This window comes from Lates calcarifer, linkage group LG3, assembly GCF_001640805.2.
Source record: "Lates calcarifer isolate ASB-BC8 linkage group LG3, TLL_Latcal_v3, whole genome shotgun sequence".
Lineage (NCBI taxonomy): Eukaryota > Metazoa > Chordata > Actinopteri > Centropomidae > Lates > Lates calcarifer.
Window position 1 is genome coordinate 9,956,733 of NC_066835.1, and position 6,391 is coordinate 9,963,123.

The window sequence follows — 6,391 nt, forward strand, 5'->3', positions numbered from 1 at the left end:
GTAGAGAACCACACCTGTGTATTTTTGCTCATCACTGGTCATCACTGTTTCTACTTATTGTGACCAGTTGAACCAAAGGGTAAAGTTATCCCCAAAAAATAAAAAGCCTGAAAAGAAATTAAAATTTGGTTGCAAAAATATTTAATATCTACTTTTCTTCCTGTAATCATCTTGTGTCTCCTCAGAGTTATCTTATGATCCTTTGTGGGGGTCCTGGTTTGGGAACCAAATGCATTTGAAAATTGTCAACAGTAAGTATACATGAGTTGTAGTCCAGCAAATAAAACACAGGTATGGTCCTTTACAGGCAGCATTAAACATTACAGCAGATTAGGATAAATCAATGCAACACTGCCCAGTTATTGAACACTGCAGCTTTAGATTAAAGTTAGATCTCCTTTTGTAGACTGAGTAAAGGCCTTAACAGAATTCTCAAGGACAGAAGAAGTACGTGTCTTGGATTTACTGTGGACTCAGCTGAGTGCACCGTCATTATATGTCAGCCATAAATTTATCTGCAGGAGATTGTAACTACTGGCCATAACTCTCTCTCTAATCACGTATCCTGGTATGTATGGAGGCATCAGTCAACCCAGGCCACACACGCTCCTCCGGGAAATGGCTGTTTTTCAAACAGTGAAATGAGGTTTTGGGACAATATGGCCATAAATCAAAAGATTTTCCACATCATATATAACATAATGTAATTATTGAATCATTATCAGTGATGTTTCAATTTAAGCATGAATGATCATCTTGCTGGGGATTTTCATCAACACATTTGTGTGAGGAGCTCTCTCAGCTCTTTGCTCTGACCAGCATACTAATATGTAAGGCATATGCTTCTTTCTCAGATGTCTGCTCCAATATGCCCTTGACCACTCATCTTGATGAGGTTGGATTGCCATAATGTGGTACTGAGGAAGGATTAGAAGTCACGTCTAAAAATCCTTGAATGCTCCAGATTAATGGGGAAAATGGTGACCTGTGGCACAGGTAATAAACCACTAACAAAGGTTACTGAGACCTCAGAAACACTTCCCTAGAGATGGTTTTGAATGAAGGAATACAGGAGATGAATACATCATTATGATTCTCAGACAGTCAGTTCTCCTAGTTGAATAGTCCATGATTTTAAAGGAAATTAAAAGCTCCTTTTTTGAGCAGCATTAAAAGAATGACATTTGAGCAACTGTAAGATACACATAGAATGTGACAGACACATTTTTAAGGCAGTTCTGGTTTTATTGTTAGTGTGCTGTAAGTGTGTGTGTACAGTATGCACCATTGCCTTACTGTGGGTTGTGAATGAGTCATACGTCAGTGTAAGTTATTATAGTGTGTGGGGGTGTGTAATACGTATTTTCCTGCCTCTATGCTTCCTAAAGTATAGCGAGGCTCTCTATAGTAAGTTAAACTTAAAATTAGCTGAGCCAGATTTCAAGTCTGGATCAAAGATATCTCATGAATACAAATGCTGACTTTTATGTGGTAGCCCTGAGGGTCAAAGCACAACAGCATTTCAAAAAACACAACATTTCAGATCACAGAAAGGGTGGGACAACACTTCTTGTTTGTGAAAGTGATTCTCTTCATGGGAAGCACTATCACAGGCACTCAAAATGCCTGCGGGTTGTGTTGTTTACAGTTGCTCAAATCGATCAGATCGAGAAATCATGAGAAGTTAATAATGAGAAAAAGCAAACTGAGTGGGTGAAAAATGGGTGGTCACCCAGCCAAACTATATAAGCTGGTGTCTGCTGTCTGCTGCTTGGCTGGATTGATCAGCAAAGCCCATCTGGTCAAGCTGGTTTAGATGGTTAAGATGGTTGGAAGACCAGTCAGTTAGACTGACCAGGCTGCAGCAAAAGCCAAGCAAGGCTTATAATCCATATAGTCCAACTTTCCCATGAGGAAAAAGCAAGTTAAGAAAGTAAATTAATGAGATTAATATTTTGGGACTGTCTCAATGCCTGTGATCCATTCATCTCATAAAGAAAAATTAAAAATATGCAAAAAGTATTTTCCCAGATTGACTACCTCTGTCGTCCCCTCTCTGCAGCAGAAACAGTCTGCTGACAGGTTTTGATCCAGTCCTTTGAACATAACCTGCTTCAGAGAAGGTTAGCCTCTCAGCATACGTTACCATGGCGATTTACCCCACTTATAAGTGAATCACCGTTATAACCCTGAAAATCCAGGGTTCAACCTGAAATGACCTCACTAACCTCAAATCTTGCTTCACAGTACAGGCCTCTGGTCATGTTCTTCTGTTTATGTCTGTGATGTTGTCATATTCAGACCTGTGGGGCAATAGTGGTAAAACAGTGCATTAGATAGATAACTTTTGGGAAACTAGGACAAACAGACACATCACCAGCTTGTCCACAATGCAATTTAAAACATATTTGAGGCTTCAATATGTGTTATGGTTGTGTAACTGAGGGCAAGTTGAGAAACATATCTGGGTTTCCAGTATTGTAATATATAACTATTTGTTAGGATTACACACATTTTTTGTATCTGCCCTGTTCACGAAAGGCTGGAATACTACATACTTATAATAATAATAATGGTAATAATGATCATGTTAAAGCAGATATTGATATGTGCCATAATTCATACCAATGCTCTTATTATTAGCTGCTTCTCTGTGTTTAACATTCTCTCTTTTGATGACTTGTGTCACAGTTTTTACATAGAGATTGTGTGTTGATTACAACAGAGTTAAATTATACAGGAGGAATAGAAAATAAATAATGCATTAAATAATTACTGCCTTGTTTTTGGCTAATTTACGACCCAAATGTATGATATTAACACAGCATGTAGTTTTCTCTGTAACGGTTGTAGCTGATAGAGGGTAGTAGATGTGTGAAAACTGTAATATACATGTCACGCATTCTTCTCCTAAAAATCCATTAAAAAAAACACACTGTACATCTAAATCAGTGCTATATTCATCTGCTGCACATTTCAAGGTTTTTTCAGTTTTCAGGTTGGGTGTTCGACCCTTGCACCTGGTTAGTATCGAGCCCTCATCCTCAGAAGTACGAAGCAGGTGTCATATCAGTCTGAGCTTTTTATTAGCTGTTTATTCAAGCCCTCGACTGTTCACGTTTGGTGTTGGACTTTGATTGCACAAGGTAAGAGTCAAACTCATGTGTTCAGTATTATCAAACAGCTTGAGTCACTCAGTCAGATATTTAAGTGTTATTTCTTCAAGCCTTTGAGTGTTTTGTCTTGAACTTCAAAATTGATTGAGACTCGTAAGAATTGAACTCACATCTTTAGAACTACCAAGCAGTTTTCTAACAGCCTGAGTCACTCAACCAGAGACACCTGTTCATTTCTTAGATTAATTAAATCTTTCATCTGGGCCATGGCCTTCAAAACCCACAACCTTAAAACTAGAGCAGTACTCATAAGGTACTCAGACACTGTGGAGATTTATTTCATGGAGCATTTGAATATTTACTTTAGGTGTGGAGAAGAATCAAACCCACATTCTCAGAACTTCCAAGCAGTCCCTTAACAGCCTGTTGTTACAGTCACACTGACGACATATGTGATATATCAAGGATTTAGACAGTGTGGTTGTAGATGCATTGTCCAGAGCCCCTTATCACTAGTCTGACCTATGTGTATGCATGTTAATTGCTTGTCTGCATCTTTATCTCTCCTCTTACCTCTTAATTTGCCCCCTTTCTCAATTTCCAGATCAATGAAGCTTTTACTTGGACCAACCAAGCCTTCATTTCTCCAATGGAGCCACTCTCATGTGAAGGAGGATACATAGACGCTCCCGTTCTTCTGACACCCAGGTCAACTTAATCAACCCGCCTTCCATTTGCACAGCATGATCCCACTGAGACAAGAGAGAAGGTCAGGCAGCATTTACACACACACACATACTGGAGCATATCTGGAAGCAGCTCTGCAAAATCTGTGGTTATCTTTGAATCAGTAAGCAGCAGCAGAGGCATCATATTGGATTTGAAAGCTTCATTTCATGTCCTGCTGAGTTTTATGAACAACAAATTCATCACAAGGTTATCAGTTGTGCTATAAAGTCAAACAGAATATCTGCAACTTAAAGGAATAGACATTTAGGGAAAAATACTTATTCACTTTCTTGCAGAGAGTTGGATGGGAGGGAAGATGCCACTCTTATATCTGTAGGCTAACTATGGGGCTAGCACTGGGAAACAGTAGCTTGGCTTAGGATAAACACTGAAAGCAGGGGAACAGCTAGCCTGGGTCTCTATAACACTTAAAAATATGCCTAATAGCACCACTGAAGATCATTAATTTACAGATAACTCTGGCTCCACTTTCACCTATATTGTGTTAGAGCTGAAGGAGAAATCTATAAATCTAATTTCCCAGAACTGTGGCACCTAAAGTTACCTTAAAAAAGGTTTATTTATGTGAATTATTAAAAAAAAAAAAAAAAAAAAAAAAAAATCACCTTTTACGGACTGCGTATGCCTCTTTTGTAATTTGGGTAAAGTGACCCTTTAAATTAGACAGCTTTGAACACTTCATGGTTATTTTTGTTTGGCAACATACAGTAAAGGAGCTCTCTTGATATTTTGTGTCTGGTTGAGTGTCCTAGCCAAAGTAAATTCAAAAACATGTACAGTGTCTGTTACTTACAGTCAGATGACAGTAGAGGATTTGGTCTGCCAGAGTCCCAGCCAGCTGTTCCACTGCTTCTCCATGAGGGACACAGTTTGAGTCTGTGTCTACCATCCACATGCTAAATATTTGAAAGTGAGGATAAAGAAAACCTCTGATAATGGGACACGTGTGCTCTCTCTCACACACACACACACACACACACACACACACACATGGTTCATATACAAATGACACACAAACGCAGATGCAAACACACAGTGACACTGTCAAGAACACATTCAGACACACACCCATCCCCTCCATCCTGTTTGGCACTGGGTTTCTCCTAACAGTTCAATTATTTATTGACCTCAACATACAAGGCTTTTCATTAGAAATTTATTCTTCCTTCGCAGCGCCTCTCTGTGTGAGGGCAGCAGGCAGCTCGCTCACTCTGTGTGCTTTTTGGTATGCCAATTAAGAGTCTTGATGTTGACTTGCTGCTGTATCACACAGTGCACATCCCTCCATTTTTAGTTATCTGCCTTTGGGAGTTTGAGAGATCAATGAGATTTTCACTCAGCTACAACATTTTTGACAGTGTACAGAGCTCTGTAAGGTCACTAAAAAGCACGTGTGTAAGTGTGTGTGTTTGTTTTGTGTTTTGGTCTTACCTCAAGGACCTAGCAAACCACAGTACACATGAAAGTAAGTTGTTGCTGTATCAAGTAAGTAAACAGTGGAGTTGTTTCTTTAACTGTGAATGTATTCATAACAGCAGGGTTGACATTCATACTAACAAACACTATTTCTAACCAACATTTGGAACATTGCCACATGAATAACTAAACTTATGATGGAAAAGCACGAGTCTAGATAACGTGATTAATTATGGCTGTATTCCATTTAGCTGGTTCAGTTTCAGGGTCCTGATATTGTTCACACGGTCATGACTTACTGGGTCTTACTGAGCCTTTAGTAACACCTGTGCTTTTACTTCTATGACAAGTCAAAATGTTTTCTGTGAAAGGGACTTATTGCAAATATTTCATTCAAAATTAAAAGAAAACAAATTTAGGCTGTTTGCTGTTTAAATTGTTTGTCTGCAGGAGCTCCCAGTGTTGCTGATAAATGTCAGTTTTCTGTTAACTCAAGCAGCCGCCCCTTTTTTGTGAGCAATCAAAACTCCCAATAATTACTGACTATGGCTATGCACTTGTTTTGCTTTCTGTATGAAATGAAAATCAAAACAAAAAGGGAAAACGCATACAGAGTTGGCCTTGTATATAAGTAAACAACCCAAACTTTACATTAGCCACTGAGGCTAATGTTGAATATAGGAAATGCCCACTTGCTAGGGCCTAATGTTTTACAAATGGCAGATGATATTTCCCTGTTTTGAAAGGAATTTGTCATAAATGTGAGACATGCTAACTTTACCTTACAGAGATTGTACTTAACAGCAGAGTATCATTTTATAACACAGGATAGATTTCTGTCTCTCTTTAAAGTAGAAGTTAGCAAACTTCATAGGGAGATTCTGGAGGACATTACATTTATTTTTGGTGTAATTTCCAAGGGTTGCCACCAGATACTACTACAGAGCGACATTTTGCTGATATCACCTTAAGCAACTTTAAAAGCGTAGATTTGTGGACTGATTGATTTACTGCCTTTATCAGCATTATAAATGCAAACATACTTCAGAGAACCACAGATATGATTCTACTACATCAAAGACTTGTGTGCAGATGAAACAAACATTGCG